Source organism: Humulus lupulus, chromosome 5 (genome assembly GCF_963169125.1).
Source record: "Humulus lupulus chromosome 5, drHumLupu1.1, whole genome shotgun sequence".
Lineage (NCBI taxonomy): Eukaryota > Viridiplantae > Streptophyta > Magnoliopsida > Rosales > Cannabaceae > Humulus > Humulus lupulus.
Genome location: NC_084797.1, coordinates 4,549,657 through 4,569,609, shown reverse-complemented (window position 1 = coordinate 4,569,609; position 19,953 = coordinate 4,549,657). Strand labels below are relative to the sequence as shown.

The window sequence follows — 19,953 nt, the reverse complement described above, 5'->3', positions numbered from 1 at the left end:
CTTTCAATGAGTCTTAAGTATCCTTTTATGCTTCTCTTATCACATCTGCAAAATAAACAAAGAAATATTTTATTGTTATTATCTAGCATCACAAATTACTTCAAGAAAAATGCTATGGAAATTATATCAAAAAAAGGACACCACATACAAAATAATGGATTCACAACTACACCAAAGCAAACAAAAACCATTCTACTTCGAAACTACTCAGAAATGAGTATTTTACTTAAGAGTGTCAAAAACCATAATTTCCAAGTCTCCACAAAAGATATAAAGGAAATACTAGCAGTTTTTTTTTTTTGGTTTCATCATGTTTTGACAGGTGAGCAAAAGAAACAATTAATTGAAGTCGCACAAAATAGATTAGCATTTGCTAGTTTGGTAAAGTTGAGTCCTATTGAATATATGTAGTCTAAGCTAAACCCATGATAATATAATATCATTTCCTCTCAACAATGCAAGAATAAGCAACAAGTTATGCTATTCTATTGATATGAATCATGATGAGAAATTGATTCTTATTATTGAAAATGAACCAAGTGATGAGTACAATTGGGTTAGCCAATTAGCTTTATTTATAAGCTGGCTAGGCGATCAGGAGAATTCAATCAAGATAAGCTCAAAAACAATTATAGGTCTTACATGAGCTCAAGAACAAGTGAAGAAGCTCCCCCGCCACCGTTGCATATGACACCAACCCCGCACTTTCCCTTTTTATGTCTCAATACCTGCAACAACATTATTCTTATTTAAGAAATTCCAAGTAAAATATATCAGAGAGAGCATAGTTACCAATGTCTCTTTTATTCCACAGCTAAACATAACTGCATGATGTAAGATATATATAAGATCCAATGGCCTAGAATCTAGATGACACTCATATTATATGTGTGCAAGGCAAACATGTGATTAGGCTTACTAAAAAAGAAGCAATAAAGAGCATAAATGGTTGTGCCAATTCATTAGTCTGAAATAGTTTGAGAGATTAAATAAAGAGCATGACCATGTGTTTAGACTAAGTCCAACAAGCCATAAGGAACTCATAAAAGAGAAACACAAATAGAACACCACAATAAACTAAGCTACAAAAATCAGCAGCAGAGTGTGCTTTATGATCGAAGCCACTGCCAAAAAAAAAAACAGAGAGAGAAAACACAACAGACTAAACTTGGAAGTTTTATTAACCAACAATTCTGGGCCAAACAAAAAGCTATTATGCAGCATGTCTGTTTTAGTAGCCAGGATAGCTTTTCCCAAAGAATAATTGCTGTCTTTGTAGACAGAATTGTACAGTAATGGACAAATACACAATTGATCAAGGTATTGGGCTTCAAGGGTAGACAAAAGTTAATTATTTTATCTCCAAAATGATTTGTAACCACCAATAGTTTATCATAGAGGTTGATTAAAAAATGGAATCATAGAAATACATTGATTAAAAAATGAAAGACAATCATAGAGGGAATCGAAACCTGCTGGCCATTGTCTCATTTTCTGTGGATTAGAATTTTCCCAATCTTGATTCCCTTACAACATGCTCTCAGAGCATTCTCCATACTCTCACCACTGTAATGACAAGAATAAGTGTGCAATGAGAATATATCGAATTAGTACATTGTGAAAAATTACAGCTTTGAATCTTATTTTTTGGCCCAAGAATAGAAATCCTCTAGAGTTTGCTTCCAAATATAAAATTTATATGAAAAACTGACAAAAAAACACATGCCACAATTGCTTTGCGAAATTACCTCCTGATTATAGACACACCACATAATCTCTTACAGAAATCTACACCAGTATACACGGACTCTGCGAAAGACAGGAGATGTAAATTAGCTATCAGCAATTACAGTTTCAAGAAATTGGACTCTCTTAGCGAAATCAAAATTAGAAAAAGAAAACAAAATAATGAAGGTATCATCTATACAGCATAAACTAACTTTAGTCTTTGAACAACAAACATGCTATGAAGCATGGGTCCTAAACTGTCATATTAGGACAGTTAATATTAGATTTTCCTTTTTAGAGATTTGCAGTACTAACAACATAATGCTTTGCTTTTCTAATATGAGTAGTGGCACTTAATTGTTGAGGCTAAACAGTTAATGCCCTCACATTCAGACAAGAAGCTAATGTTACTCATATGCTAAAAAATTTCCTGTTTAAAAAAAGAAAAAAGGAAAAGTTACAATATGATAAGTAATTTTTCACATATAAGCTGAAGGAACCCATTAAAAATGAAAACAGAAAACTGAAAGGGACAAAGAACTAAAAAATTCCATTTGACTGTCAGCTTACCAGTTGGAGTGACCACCTGTTTTTCTGTAAATGGCAGATGTCCCAGACCATGCTCAACGACCTGGTAATAATTTCAAGATCATTACTCATTGACTAATCCCATTCTCAAAATGCAAAACCATAAATAAACTTTATATTCAAAGAAACAAATACTCACCAAACGAATCAACCGATCAGCATAAAATACAAAATCATGCTTCGTTGTTTGTGAATCACGTATGAGGGTATGCATGCCCCGTATCTGCATGAGTCAACCGGTAATTAGTGCCATAGAAAGTTGCTGAAATTACATTAATAACAGAGAATGAAGCTTGCCAGATACCTGAAAAGTTGAATGTATAACGTATAAATTAGGATATATTTTACACAAGTCATGTTGGCCAAGCTTTGTACGGATGTGTTATACAATCAAATCAATAGCCACGTGATTATCTCCTCCGCGAGGAATAATGATGTCAGCATATTTTTTTGTAGGAAGAATAAAGCATCAAATGCAGGCATCACAAACTTTGAGTACTGCATTAAAACAAAAGCATTTTAAGAAAATGAAATGGTGAAAAATGTAGCCTACTTTCATCAGATTATTCTCTCATTTTCATATGATCAAGTACCGGAGACTAACAGTGAACCCTCAACCCTATCGAGTGGAGATTTTGTGAAAGGGAATGACATAAATGATTAAACAACAAGAGTTAATCAAATAATAAGAGGAAACCATCCATCACAAAGATCACTTTCAAAAACAGCACTTTGACATTTCTAGCTACTAACAAGTAACAAAACATAATTACCACCAGAGTTGCAGTTTCATCTCCTGAGGTATATTCATTGATACTTTAAACTTAATTGAGGCCCACAAATTCAAAGATATAATCTCTTGGCAATAAGAATGATTACAAAATTACATGAATAGTTGCTAACCTGATCAAGAACTGTACCAATATCCCTGTTTTTTTCTACTGTGTCACGCCTTATCCTCCTTGCTAAACGAACATCAGCATCTGCACTGAAAAATTTTCAATGTGAAGTGCCTCAACTTAGTAACACTATAAAGTGACATATCACGGCATCCCATAGTTAATGCAGAAACTATAAAAGAAATCATTATATTAATTGAATCTCAAATGTAATGGTATAATAATGAATAAATTAGAAAAAAAATAGTCAGATAAGCATCTCAAGACCACATATTTGTAGTAGTAACTAATGAAAAGCATCAGAAATACAGAGTAAGAACATCAAGTAGCCTAAATGATAAAAAAGAAAATAAATGACCTGTATCAACAAATATCTTCATATTCATCAACTCTCGAACACGGGGATCATGAAAAATGAGAATGCCTTCCAAAATTATCACATCTGAAGGGTTTACCTGCACATCATATGCCGCCATATTGTTGAAGTAAGGGTCCTCTAATTCAGAATTCTAATAGAGATAAGAAACATACTGATAATTGCAAGCATGCACATACTGTAAGTACTGAATAACTTTAATTCTCCTATAACTTCTCTTTAGTAAGACAAGTATAAGAAAACAAGAGGCAATTCATTAGACCAGCATGTTAAGAAAACAAAAGTTGCCCTTCTAGGTGGGAAGACATTGTTTTTGTAACTCTTGAAGTCATAGTTTGGAATATCTACTGCTTGCCCATTCCTCAACTTATCCATAGAAGCTAAAAGTTTCTCATTATCAAATGCATCTGACAATAAAAGCAATTTTACATCAAAAGACATGAAAGAGACAGCATGCACCATATAGGAGAAATATATACCATAGTTAGGCTAGTTATCGCTACAAAGCAAACCAATTCTAATGTGCCCCACTAAATGGCTAAAAATATACTATATTTTTGTGAATTTTTAGCAAGATACATGTATTAGAAACTGTGTACAAATTTGTAGCATACTAAAAAAAAATTAGTCATATATTAAAAGTTAACTAATTGGTATCTTAAAATTATTTATAAAAAGCAATGAAAATGTAGCTTTTAAAAGTAATTATGCAGTACACTAAATAATATCATTTTCTAGTAAGTTATTCGTGATAACTTGGAAAGTAACTTTATGATAACTAATTAGTTTTTAAGATAGACTTGAAGGTAACGTAAAAATATATTAATAATAAGACATGTAAATTACACGAGTGACTAAAAAAGTCTATTAAAAGTTACCATGCAGTATACTAAATTAATTTTTTTTAATAAACTATGTGGTAACTTATTACATTATATGGCAACCCATTAGTTTCTTTAAAAAGATTGAAGGCTACCAAAATGTATCTTAAACAGTAAGATACCATAATATAACATGAAAATAACTAATTTGTGTATTAAGATGTCTAGAAATGAGTTTGGAGGTAACCAAAAGCAAATGAAACAATATGATCTAAAGATAAAGCGTTTAATAAAAAAAAAAAAAAGATCAATTTGTATCCTATCAATATCGTAAGCAACCAAAATGTAAGTTTTTACAACCTAAAAAAACAAAAAAAATTAGGAAGCGGGAGTTCTCAATTTTTTTTTAAAATCTGGTAAGTAGCGTGGCACCAATATTTATGTAAATAATTTGGTTGAATGTATTTTTGTAAATACTTTAGATTTTATGTATATAATTATAAATATTCCTAAAAAATTACTCTTCAAATTAGAGAGAAAATTTGTGGGACTTTTATGCTTAAGTTATTAATAGGGAATATGTCATTTTGGTCTCTTGGGTTTATGCAAAATATCAGTTATGCTTCCCGATTTTCATAAATACCAAAATATTACCATCTCTTTTATTATTCATTCCAAAATGGTACCTGGTAATATTTTTGGTCAAAATTATTTTTTCAAAGACACTTCATCCTCACTTATTTATTTTGTTTATAATAAATATATATACTTAAATAAATAATTCTTCAAGTTTATTAAAGTTAAAATCAAATATTAAATAGTAATAAAATGTAATACATGATTTTAATTATTTTATTATTCATTTAAGTTTATATATTTTTTAAAATAAAGTTTAAGTATTATCTATTTATCAAAAGAATTAAAAGTAATTTTAATTATAGAAAAAATATATAGGTGAGCGTAATTTAAAAAAAAATTTGACTAAAAATAGGTGTAGGGTACCATTTTGGTATGAACAACAAAACATAGGAAATTTTTTTGGTATTTATGAAAATTTGGATGCATATTTGCTACTTTGTATTAATTCAGTGACTAAAATAGTATATTCCTTTATTAATATTAAAATTAGTTTATAAAAATAATAGAGTAATTTCTCACTTGTCTGCCTTTATAAAACTTTTCTTTCTAATTTGGAGGAAAAAATTTTGGTAGGCATCACACAATATTCTTCTCTTCACTTTTTTTCCCTTAATTTTTTCTCTCTCTCTACTTTTCTTTCCTACCAAATACATTTTTTTTTCTTTTCACTTTTTTTTCCTACCAAACATAGGATTATTTTACCAAAATAGCCTTGATACTTCTAATTTTTATCTCTATATTATTTTTAATAAATTAATTATTTCAAAAATACATTTTTTATCATTATTATTGACACAAACTGTAACGCCCTAAACTCTAGGGACCGTTATGGTGTGCGTTTTATACAGTGCTAAACTCGCTAATCGAGTCATTTGGCCATAATCGTGTAACTAAGTATGATTAACGGTTTAAGGTTAAATTTTTTTGGTTAAGATATAACGTTTCACTAAAACGTTTACCATATACATTGGGATCCCAAAAATATTATTCAAAGGTTAATTACAAGAAAGTATTTACAACTAGCCGATCTAAGCAGCAAAATAGGGTTTAACCCTAGTTCCTCTTTCAACCCTCGGTCGTGGCGGTCGAGCAGCTGCATATGTACACATCGTCACCTAAGCTCTCAAACTCAAGGATGGTCCAGCTTTCTTTTGCCTTTACCTGCACCACATAGCACCCGTGAGCCGAAGCCCAGCAAGAAAACTCAATATGCTCATGAACAATAATAACATGTCATCAAATCATAAAGTGCATGCCTAGCAGTAATAGTCTTCATCACACATGCAAATAAGTTCAAATAATGATGGGTATCCAGGATAAGGAATCCTGCCCTCCTGAGTGGATGACTATCAATTCAATCCTAATCAGATGAGTGATTTAACACTGGTAGTTCTGGTAACCATGCTGGGCTTATAGCCCTAAATAGAAGAGTGACAGTTGTAACTATATGAGTCATTCAATGCCAATATTCATCGAACTTAGGGTCGGTCAGACATTAATGCTCTATATGAGTCATTCAATGCCGATGTTGATTAGACAAGCGCTTATAATTTTCATCGACCTTAGGGTTGGTCCAGCATTAATGCTCCATATGAGTCATTTAATACCGATGTCGATTAGATCTAATCTTTTTATCGGCTCTGTGCTCGTGACGCTTATGCCGCTCCTGACTCTTAGGTCAGTAACACACAACCAATGCTCAGTATCGTTGATGAACTTGACTAGTAAGTCACAGCTTCACAGACGGATCTGACACCATTGTCGATTATGACTAGTAAGTCAGTGTCATTCACAAGAAGCAAGATTTGCTAGCATTTAATATGCAATCCATGTCCACTTTTAAACATTCAACATGCCTCAATAATGTCCATGAATGTCATATATGGGGTGCAGTTTTCTTACCTTTGGTCCAAGCACATGTTACCAATAAACAAGCCACAAGCATGATCCTGATTCCAAGCCCCTATTGATAACTTAGTCACAACCATAATATAAAACCTCATCAAAATGAGTATATAAATACTTCCAAACCCAACCCAAGCCTCCAGGATGTCGAATCCCACTCAACTAGGTAGTAGGATCGATCACAGGGCCTTAGAGTTAGGTTCCCATTAACAAAACACAATTCTGGAAACTTTTTCTGTTAAGGGCCGCGACCCTCCTCCTTCTTCAGCAAGCTTGGGCCACGGCGCCCTAGAACAGGGTCGCGGCCCAACCTCGAACCAACCATTTTTCCTCGTTTTCTCCTTTTTAAAACCTTCCAAAAACCTATCAAAACATCTCCAAACTCAAAAATAAAAGTTCCCAAACATCCCCATGATCCAAAACCCATAAAACCCAATCTTTAATTCAATCAAAAACTCATCAAAACACAAAGTCCAATTCAAGCTTAAAAACTTTAAAAACTTAGAACTTAAAACTTGGATTACCTCCGATTATGTTGTTTCCCAACTAAATCCTCCAACTAATAAGCTTCTAATCTTCCCTAGGATCACTATGCCTCGAATCTCGCTTAAATCTGAGTCCTAGAACTCAACGAAAATGCGATCGGGAGACGAAAATGGAACTTTGAGGGAGAGAGAACATTCTTTTTATTTCTTAAAAGGTTACTTCAAGCTTAAGTAGCTTCAAATAAATCCTAACGCTCGGGGTCCCAAAAATGTCCCCGGGGGCAAAATAGTCAAAACCTCCAGAATTTCACCCTGATCTTACTAACTCCCAATTTATCTTCAAATTTTTATTCCCATTACCCACTAACACGGTAATGTGCTGAATGCCCCTTGACTCACTCCGAGTCAAGTATAAATATGTTGTGACTTTCTCACTAGCTTACCTCCTAGAATCATCTCGTGTTGAGTAACCCTAGCATAACCAAATAATAATAAAGCACCACACACATATCATATATGTCCCAATATGCCCGAAATGGCCAAAATATGAAAATCATTCAATTAATCACAAATGGGTTCACATGCATATTTAATACACCTAACACATGCATATTATTATTTAATAACATAATAAATCAATTATGGCCCTCCTGGCCTCCTAATCAAGGTCTTAAACGTTATTAGGAAATTTGGGTAATTACACAAATATCCTTGTTGACGCAGTTCTTCGCCAACAGGTAATTAAGAAAATAAGAGAAAGAGATTAGTGCTTAATAATGAACCAAAATCGATAAATGATCTTTTTATGGACTGATGACACAACTACGTTTTTAGGTGGTTCAAAGGTTAAAATCCTTCTACTCCACCAGCCAATATTATTGCCATATGCCTGGTATTCTTTACAGGGTACTGTCTTACACAATAGAATCCAACCCCTTGCAACTCCTAGGGTCTCCATATTTATAAGAGAGGGCACCTGGAAGTTGGTAAGGGAGGCCATCCCGTGACCTTCTTACCCATCATGTCACTTCTGTGACATTCATGATTAATTCTTAAACTCTGACAAACGAAGTGTGGTCTAATCAACAGGTAAGGGGGATATTGGGCCGCACGGCCCAACCCAGTCGTGGGTGTCTGAATACGCACGTTCATGCTGCGTGTCCGAGAATTCAGGGATATATCAGACATGTGATCTCTGATATATGCACGTTTACATTGCGTGGTTGAATTTATAAAAGGTCATAGCTTCTAACTCCAGTTCGTACCCCGAGCTGGATGCCCTCTCGACCTGCGGCCTTCAAAGTCCTGACTCGACCCTTGAGTAATCTTGACGAACCTTTTGGCTACCTCGAGCTAAAGAGGTAGGACTTGACGACGGAAGCTCCAGTCATGGGGTATCCATGTGGCTGACATAATTAGGCCACATCTCAGCTCGCTAACAGCTCACTGGAAAATCAGGGCGTACATCTGCCCCCAAGCCCTTGCTCGTGGTACACGCCGTCGTGTAGGGCCACATTAGGGCCTTTTAGGCTTCTCCATGGACTCTCCATATTCCACCTTTTACGCAGGCGCCGAATACGTGGAACATTGTGGTTGGTGACGGTACGTCTTCCGAGAACCGCATTAAATGGCCTAGCCTATGCTCAGCCATCGGGACACCATCCAAATCCCCTGCACAGGGGAAAGACCAGGGCCTGGCTGCCCTGGCCAAGGTACCTCCTCCTCTGCCAGTGGAGAAGATGCCCCCGCCTCCTCCACGAGCTCTGTCCCCTGCTCGAGACGTGGAGGCGGAGGCTGGGACTCTGACGGCCGTAGTCCCGGATGTGCGCATTCCCGTTGACCCCCAGGCCTTGGAGAAGATTCCTGACGTCTTCCGGGGGATGGTGTATGAGACGGAGAGCTACGCTGTCGACCACTTCTACCGCGCCACCGAGAGAGACCTGGAGGCCATCGAAACAAGGAGCCCGGAGAATGTAATGGAAACTTCATTGGGAATGGCTCTAACGGTAAGCTGACTTTACCCTTTTATGATCTTTGATTACCATGCCTTGCCCTGTTTCTCTCTCTCTTTTTTTTTTTTTAAGGCAGTTGCCTCTTTGTTTTTGTAGAGTGTCTTGGCCCTTCACCGGAGCATATCCAGGTCCAGGGCCCAGCTCGAGGAGATGAGGGGCGAGCATCAGACGATTTTGGCCGCCCATCAAACTGCCTTGATCGCCCTGCAGACGGCCCAACAGAAGGAAAAAGAAGCCAAGGATGCTTCGGCGGCCGCGCAAGCCGAGCTGGATGAAGCCCGTCCTAAGCTTCAAGAGGCCGAGGCCACCAAAGCCGCCCTTGCTGCCGCGCTGGTCGAGCTAGACTCTGCGAAGACTGGGGCCGAGGAGGCCAAGGCCGCCCTGGAAACGGAGGAGGCAGCTTCCAGCTCCGCCATGGAGGACATGCTCTACCACTGCTGGGTCTATAACTCGGACGACGACTTCTCCTTCTTAGGAGCGGACTGGGAGGTCTTCTAGGAAGGGTTCAAAGCTCGCCTCTAGCAAGAGGCACCTTCTGAGACCGGGGACGCCTCCGCAGCTGCCGAGCAGGAGGGCGAGACGGCGACCTCCACAGGGCAGCCCGGTGGAGCCTAGGGCCTTTCTTTTTCGGACCCACTCATTTATTATCATCATCATTTTTTTGGAACTTTTGTATGAGGTTTTTCCACCTCGAGACAATTGGTTTTATCAATTTTTACTTTTAATTGGTTTATTTCCTTTTGCCTCTATGCATTTCGGTCATTGCTTTGAAAAACTTAGTTCGTGTTAATTCCTGACTAATATTTTGTGCTTTTTTAGAAAAACACCGATTAATCAATTTGAATTAACTTCTAAGCTTTATGACCTGGTTATGTCTAGGTCCTTAGTTTGAAAACTTAGTGCGCGTTAATTTTTATCAATATCTTGTGCTTTTTAAGAAAAACAACGATCAATCAATTTGAATTAACTTCTAAGTTTTTAGGACCTGGTTATATCCAGGACGTTAATTTGAAAACTCAGTTCGCGTTAATTCTTGACTAATATCTTGTGCTTTTCAAGAAAAAATACCGATCAATCAATTTGAATTAACTTCTAAGTTTTGGACCGACCTGGTTATATCCAAGGTAGAGCTTAGTTCGCGTTAATCCTTTATCAATATCTCGTGTTTTTTAAGAAAAACAACGATCACTTGATTTGAATCAACTTCTAAGCCTTTAAGGCGACCTGGTTATATCCAGGCACCATATGCCCCCTAAGTAACTAGGAAAGGGTCTTTCGTGGTTACTTGATATTATACCCACAAATATTCACAATGAAAAACAAATATTTAATTTTCATTGCTTAACAAAAATAAAAAAAAGGAAATGGCTTTTAAGCCTTACAAGGGTGTTATCGATAATATCTCTTCAAATGGATGGCGTTCCAAGTTCGTGGGAATGCCCCTCCATTTAGCCGAGCTAATTTGTAAGTTCCTTCCTTGATGACTTCGGTAATTTGATATGGCCCCTCCCAATTCGATCCCAATACTCCATCTTTTGGATCCTTACCGGCTAAGAAGACTCTCCTGAGGACCAGGTCGCCAATGCTAAAGGCGCATTTTTTGACCTTTGAGTTGAAGTAACGAGTGATTTTTTGCTGGTAATGCGCGAGCTGAAGCTGCGAATCTTCTTGTCTTTCATCAATCAGGTCGAGAGAGGCGCAAAGTAGTTCATGGTTGTGGTCCTGGTCATATGCCTGGACTCGATGCGAAGATACCTTGATCTCGACGGGGAGGACTGCCTCCCTCCCAAAATTCAAAGAGAAAGGAGTATGATCCGTAGGAGTCCAATGCGAGGTCTGGTATGCCCACAGAACCTAGGGGAGCTGTTCTGGCCAGACCCCCTTGGCTTCGTCTAGTCTTTTCTTAAGGCTCGCCTTTAGTGTCTTATTGACAGCTTCGACCTGACCGTTCGCCTGAGGATAGGCCACGGGGGAGAAACTTTTCACGATTCCGTACCTTTCACAAAATTCGGTGAAGAGGTCGCTATCGAACTGAGTCCCATTGTCGGATACGATTTTCTTCGATAGCCCGAACCGGCAGATAATGCTCTTGACCATGAAGTCGAGGACTTTCTTGGAAGTTATTGTTGCTAAAGGTTCAGCCTCAGCCCACTTTGTGAAGTAGTCGATAGCCACCACGGCGTAGCGGACCCTGCCCTTTCCAGCGGGGAGGGCGCCAACCAAGTCGATTCCCCAAACTGCAAATGGCCATGGGGAGGAGATCATCTACAGCTCGACGGGGGGAGCTCGGGCAGCTGTGGCGAATTGCTGGCACTTGTCGCACTTCTTGACATACGAGATCGAGTCCTTTGACAGAGTGGGCCAGTAGTACCCTTGCCTTAAGACTTTTAGGGCCAGGCTTTGCCCCCCAGTGTGATCCCCGCAAAAACTTTCGTGCACTTCCTACAGGATGGCCTTTGCTTCGCCTGGCAGAACACATTGTAGGAGAGGTAGGGAGTGCCCACGTCGGTATAGCACCTCATCTATCATCGTATACCTTGGAGCCTGGTACAGTACCTGCCGTGCGTCATTACGTCCTTCGGGTAACTTCCCCTCGGTGAGGTACTCAAGGATGGGAGTCATCCAGGTCGGTCTGGCGTCAATCATCTCGACCTCCGCCCCGACCTTTTCTATACTTGGTTTTTCCAGGAATTCCACCGGTACTAACCCCAGCGTCTCCGTCTCCCCAGAGGTAGCGAGCTTGGCAAGGGCGTCTGCGTTGGCGTTCTACTCCCGAGGTATCTGCTCGTTTGAGCCTCACCTGAACGCGGACAGTTCGACTTTTACCTTGGCCAGGTAAGCGGCCATCTTGGCTCCTCGTGCTTGATATTCACCTAGCACCTGGTTTACCACGAGCTGGGAGTCACTGAAGCACTTAACGGAGCTCACCTTCAGCTCCTAGGCTATTCTTAGCTCGGCCAGCAAAGCTTCGTATTCGGCCTCGTTGTTGGAGTCCTTGAATTCGAATCTCAGCGCCGAGTGGAATCTATGTCCCTCAGGGGATATCAAAATGATTCCAGCCCCGGAGCCGTTCTCATTGGATGAGCCATCCACAAAGATCTTCCACGACGTCTGGGCCGAGGTGACCTGGGGTGAGTCTTCTACAGGATCCTCCCGGAATCCTGTGCACTCCGACGAGGATTCCAGTTCTCAAAGCCATGAGCTTGGAGCTGTCATCTGCGTCTCTGGCCCGAGCAGCAACGTTCGCGAACCTGCTCAGGTAAGCCTTCAAAGGCTCGTCAGGTTGTTGCCTCACGTTAGCCAGGGAGTCGACCTTGACGCGGCCAGCCTGGGAGGCTCGGAATGCCCTTTTGAAGTCAGCAGAGAAGGTTTTCCAGGAGCTGATTGATTGTTTCTTGCTTTGTTTGAACCGTTGTCTGGCAGGTCCAGTCAATGTGGAGGGAAATATCAGACACCTCAGCTCAGGGCCAATGTTGTGGGCCATCATCAGGTTATTGAACATCCCTAGATGATCCGACGGATCTCCGTCTCTGTTGAATTTGGACAGGTGCGGCATACAGAAACCGGATGGGTATGCCGTTGTTGTTATGCTGGGGGTGAAGAGCTGAAGGTCGTCCGCCGAATCATATTCGTCTTTCTCTTTCTCCGACAGGAGCTTCCTCATTAGCTCCTCCATCTGAGCCAGGCGCTCAAGGGTTTTGTCCCGACTTCCTTAGTTACTCCGGGGCTGTTCAACAACTCCGGATCCATTGTATACGGTTGGTGGGTTATTACCCCTCCTATCTTAAGATAGGTTATTTGGGGCAATCCCGCCGTTACGTACCTTGGACAGGTCTCCCCCTGAGCGAGCATGGCTGCCACCTCCTACCAGGTCCCCCCTATGAGAGTTAAGGTGATCTCGTAGGTTGCCCCTTGGGGTGGCTTGAGGGTTTTGCACCGAGCTTAAGCGCTGACGCAGGTCTCCGTCAGAAAGGTCACTCCGGCGACTGCCGGTCCAGTAGCTCCCGTTAGAGAAGCTCGGAGTCCGCCTCTGGGGGAGGATTCGGGCTCCCTCTGGGTGCCCTGCTATGATGGGAAGGTCCTGCGGATGGCGGGTTCCTGCTACTGCTTCCATAACCTGGAATATCTCAGATAGGGCGAGGAGGAGATGGATATCTTATTGGTGACGGAGGATGCCTGACCGGGGATGCAATCCTGGTTCCGTCAGGGCGGATCAAGTTAGGTGGGGGCCTCTCGGCCCTGCCAACCTGCGGGCCCCGCGCCTGGCGATTTGGACGAGGCGCAGGACGGCTGGTGGGGACGGGCTGGTGCTGTGAGCCCTCCCCGGATCTCCTTCTAGAATTCCCTCGAGCCCTCCTGGGCGCGCTCGAGGCTGGCTGTGAGCTGGGAGTTGAAGTTCGGACCGAGCGGCTATACTGTTGTTCGGCTCTAGGTATTTCTTCGAAGTTTCCTCTCGACGATGCGATAAGGGAATAGAGTTGGATGTCGGAGGTCTGTTTGAGTGGCTAGGCCTGGACTGATTACCCTGGCAGGACTTACGAGTCTCGCCTTGCCTCTTTCCGACGTTAGCGTCTGTTGTAAGAGGGGGTAGTCGGGCCAACACCTCCTTAATTTGCTGACTAGCTTTCACCAGTTGGCTCCTTAACTGAGCATTCTCCATCTCTACCGCTGTGTAAAAATCCGGGTTTGGATTAGGTGGCCAGGGTGCCGAACTTCTAGTGTCATCCTGGCCTATCGGCTGCTTGCCCGGCCGCTGCTGGACATCAGGATTTTGCTCACCGGAGATGGCGGCATGATGAGCCTCCTGCCCATCATGTTGTTCCGCCTCGTTACCGTGTCTTGATCGAGTGGTCACCATAGTTGGATGTTTGCGATAGCACCAATCTCACTAGCTCTTAACGAAAGCACCAATCTGTTGATGCGGTTCTTCGCCAACAGGTAATTATGAAAATAAGAGAAAGAGATTAGTGCTTAATAATGAACCGAAATCGATAAATGATCTTTTTATGGATTGATGACACAACTACGTTTTTAGGTGGTTCAAAGGTTAAAATCCTTCTACTCCACCAGCCAATATTATTGCCATATGCTTGGTATTCTTTATAGGGTACTTTTTTACACAATAGAATCCAACCCCTTGCAACTCCCAGGGTCTCCATATTTGTAGGAGAGGGCACCTGGAAGTTGGTAAGGGGGGTCATCCCGTGACCTTCTTACCCATCATGTCACTTCTGTGACATTCATGATTAATTCCTAAACCCTGACAAATGAAGTGTGGTCTAATCAACAGGTAAGGGGGATATTGGGCTGCACGACCCAACCCAGTCATGGGTGTCTGAATACGCACGTTCATGCTGCGTGTCCGAGAATTCAGGGATATATCAGACACGTGATGTCTGATATATGCACGTTTACATTGCGTGGTTGACTTTATAAAAGTTCATAGCTTCCAACTTCAGTTCGTACCCCGAGCTGGATGCCCTCTCGACCTGCGGCCTTCAAAGTCCTGACTCGGCCCTTGAGTAATCTTGACGGACCTTTTGGCTACCTCGAGCTAAAGAGGTAGGACCTGACGACGGAAGCTCCGGTCATGGGGTATCCACGTGGCTGACATAATTAGGCCACATCTCAGCTCGATAACAGCCCACTGGAAAATCAGGGCGTACAATCCTATTTATATTTATTTTATTAATTTCTTCCCTACACTTTTTCTTTCTTTCTTTTTTCCTTGTATATTTTTTATGCTAAAATCAATCATTATAATTATCAATAATAGGTGGAATAATTTTATAATGCTCAATGATCAATGTAAAATTGTATATTTTCACACTTAATTTGAGGGTTTTTTTGCATTAATATAGATTTTTTTTATATATTTTTACATTAATATAGCTTTTTTTTTAAAAAAATAATAATTAAAATCTGGAACAAAAAAAAAGAAGAAACAAAGTTCCTAAATATAGAAAAATTTGTATACCCTATAGGGTGATTTTTTGGTGCACCCTCTAAAAAAGGGCACACCAGTGCATACCTTCTTCAGTTTTTGGTTTGGGAAGTATTTTCGGCGTAATTTTTTTTTATGGGCGTGTATATTGTAATTATGTGGAGAATCCTGCAAATTTTCAGGAAATTCCAAATAATTTATTGTGTCGAAAACAATTTTCAAATAAGCTATTTTCCACGCACATAAAAAAATAGTCACCCGTGTAACAAACTATTTGAACTTTATTTTTCGGCACTGTAAATTATTTATAATTTACTAAAAATTTGCAGAACGTTCTAAATAACTACAATATATACAATCATAAAAAAAAATTACGCTGAAAATACTTTAAAGGCAAAAACTAAAAAGGGGGTGCACCAGTATGCCAATTTTTTAAGGTACACCCGAGAATTTCCTTACCCTATATAAGCCTTTCTTTTCCCATAAAACTTGATACCATTTTGGTCTAAGATATGGTCGATCTAATCCACCATGGTTGACCTTATGTGTTCGATCTTGATCGGAATTGTCCCAACCTAATGTCAGTGATAACTGCAAGAGAATAAGAAGCATGTTCAATGGATTGTTGAGAATAATAATGCCACCAATGATTAAATTACGTTACTATTGTTTATTGGATTGCAGAAAATAAGACCACGAGTCTTCAAAATAACAACCCACCAAAAGAAATCAACTTTATTGAGTTCGCAATACTTTTTTTTGTTGCAATGAAATCTATTATCATTGAAAAAAAATTCATAATGTCATGCATCCTATAAAATTAGGAGCAAAACAAGTTCTTCATCCACCCAAAGAGTATGCATAATTAATCCATAATGATGAACATGAATTAAGGATACTCTTGGAAAATTGGACAATGAACTTGCAATATCCTCTAACAAAGACTTGAGAAGTCATTGGAAAAATGAACATCTCTAAAGAAAGCAGTCACAACTGCTAAAGAGTCTCATGCAACAAAGTGCAAAGAAGTATCAAATAGCTAACTCTGAACCAACGACACTATTAAAGTCTGCATCAACAATTCTTCATCCTTCTTGTGTGTAGCATCCAAATATCATCCTGAGAAAGATGCTTGTGATAGTATCATGACTTTTAAGCTTATCTTAGAGGTAAATCTCGTTCTGTTGATAATTCTCGCTCTGTCATTAATTCTAATTTTATGTATAGTTATTATATGAGAGCGTCTTGGGGTGCAAGATCTTTTAATTTCCTCTTTTTGATAATATAATTTGTATATATGTGGGCATTGAAAAAGAATGGAGATCAAACTTGGCAAATATTGACGCAATAAGACTACAATAATTGTTTATTAAATTATATCAAGCTGTAATAATAATAATAATAATAATAATATCTCAAATTTTCCCTAATAAATTACTGAAAAAAATAAAATTACTAATAAGCACTGAAAAACTTAAAATTCAAATATAAATATTGATAACAATAATTGTAATAATAGTAAATTAATTAAATATGACATAGAATATCCTAAATTAGTTTAATATTGAAAAAATTCTGAAAAACAGTATAACAACCTTCTATTTAAAAATCAAATTTAAATAATAATATTTATCTAAAAATAACTAACATAAATAACTGTATTTGATAACATTGCAAATTAATGAATAACCGTTGAAACAACCAATCACGGCCTCTTATTTCAAATTAATAAGTTATTTTATATATAGTTATTTTATTTATATATATTTTAAAATAATTAAATAAAAAAATATTCACTAATATATAGGAAACAGTTTATTTCTCAATTTGTAACTAAACAATGGTTTCAATAATAATAGTAATACTAAAATAAACATAAAACATATTGCCTGTCCACACTTGGATTATTTTGGGGGTAAAGTAAATAATGAAAAAGTTGCTAAATTGTGAATACAAAAAATCTTAATTTTAGTCCCAATAAATGTTGTACCTACAAGTAAAAAATTTGTGACTAAAGAATTTTTTTTTACTTGTGTCATCACTAAAAAGTCTGTGGCTAAAAATATTAGTTATAAAAATCATAATTTGTTCCCACTTAATGTATTTTTAGTCCTAACAAACTTTTTTACTAAAAATAATAGGTTGTGACTAAAACTATATTAGTGACAACTTGTGATTAAGTATGACTTTTTAGTCACAGCTAATTTTTTGTTGTGACTAAAAATAATATTTAGTCACACAAAATATATTGATAACTCTACAAAATAGAGTTAATTTACCACTTTTTATGTGCTAATTGTTGCTTAATTCTTGAGTTTTTAATTGATTTATTAAGTTTTTAAGTAATTTTGAATTTATTAGTCTTATCATGATTTTATATATTTTTGTGTAGTTTAATTATTTAAATTATTGTGTTTAGTTAGAAGTAAAAAATGTGTGTTTTATTAAAACAAAATGTTAAATTAAATTAAGTTTAAATTAAAATTTTCATGAAAATTTTGTTGTAAATTTTATTATTAAAAATATTTAGTTTTAATGTAATTTATGTTTTTTGTAGGAAATTATTGTATTGTTGGTGCTTGAAAAACAAAGAAAAATAAAGGAAAAAAAATGACATTTTCAAGGAAAAGAATGAAAAAAAATTGGAAGATTTACACTCACTTACATTATATTGTAATTAATTACTAATTTGTTATGCATATTTTAATATACCTACATTATAATATTAATTAACCTAAATAGCATATATTCCAAATTTATTTACCATTTTATTGTACCTCTTATTTTTTTTTTAATTTAATAAGGTGTTTGTTACTTACCATTTTGATACATCATTTTATTTCCTTGTTTTCTTGGCCCTTTTATTATTGAATCACTTTATTTCTTAAAAAAAAACGCATTGTTCCAATATTTCCTTTACTTTTCCCTGTCTATGGGTATATATTTTGTGGTCTACATAATAATAACTTATGAATTCAATATAACTTTTGTATTAGTTTAAAATTTTACTCCTTTTTTAGTTTATATGTCTATTATGAAATTTCTTGTGATTTTTGTTTATATGTACAAAATAATTTATAATCACCGTTATTAACTAGTTTTTGTTTTGAATTTTGTAGTTATTTTAAACACTTGTATTTACTAATATAGTAACTTAATACTCAATAGTATCTAAATCAATGACTGTAATTTGATGTCTACCAGTATAAAATTAGTAGGTAAATGTTACTTTGGATACTTATATTTATCAAAATCATAGCTAAATACTCAATAGTATCTAAATCTATGACAAATTTTAAATACTTATTTGTATCAAATTATTATATAAATGTTACATATATTTTTGTTTTTGAAAGACCCATTTTGTCATAACCATAATTAGTTAATTATTTTCCATGATTTGGATACTTTTATATGATGGTAACTAAATGTAACATATTGCTCTTGAAAGTTCCCCGTATCAATATTTGACAATTTTTACTTACGGATAGTTTATTGATACTCTTATATATCAATCCCAATTAATTGGAATTCATCTCATCTCAAATGTAATTATGATATTTGTTAGATTTCAACAACAAGATTCCACTGCAATCAAGTGAAATGCAGCCAAGAACAACAAAGAAAACACTATAGCAACTTCAATCTAACTACAGTGGTACTCATGGGTAGCTAAATGTATTTGTTTATTAATTTGAATACTCTTTCCAAATATTATATATAAATACATACTTACGAGTATATTACATAAAAAAATATCCATTGTTAACACACTTGCAAACATATATATTATAAAAATGATCAATTAAACAACTAGAAAAATACTAATTTGTATCCATCAATATTTATTTTTTATAAATACTTTTTTCTTTTCTTATTTTTAATACCTTTTGGTATCCCATATACAATAAAAGCATAACCTTGATGATATAAATAATTGAAAAAAATATACTTTTTAGTATCCAATGAAAATAACATTATGAACATCAAAGTTTTAAAAAATAAAAATAAAAACTACCACTAATTATTATGTTATACATAAAAAATGATCATTTATTTAATTATATAATTAATGGTATTTTTTTTATATAATTATATACTTTTTGGTAATATTAAATAAAATAAAAACTACATTTAGTTTTCTTACATATAAAATGAATATGTAAGCAATATAAAAATTAAGACGAAATAAATTGTATGTCATATCCTATAATAAATATGAATGTCCTAAAAGAAATTAGCCATAATAAACGTCAAAGTATGAAAGAGAACATATATAAAATGGACATAAAATATATAAATCACAAGTGTGCTATAATAAACTTTTATTAAAATCAGATGCATCCAATACATAAGTTGGGTAAAAGTTTAAATTTTGTATTAGATTTGAATGAAACATAAGAAGAAAAATAAAATAAATAATAAATAACTACCAATCGGTACCCAAAATACTTAATTTTCTCAATAATCCACGCCACCTTAATATTGGTATGATCTTCAAGTTGGTTGTAGCTTCACATTCATTGTTCAAATAGTAATAATGATTTTTTAGTAGT

At 36.7% G+C, this 19,953-nt stretch overlaps 1 pseudogene; it reads right to left on the bottom strand.

The window, feature by feature from the left end:
* Positions 1 to 638: 638 nt before the first annotated feature.
* Positions 639 to 4,053, bottom strand: LOC133777840 (uridine kinase-like protein 3; annotated as a pseudogene).
* Positions 4,054 to 19,953: the final 15,900 nt, after the last annotated feature.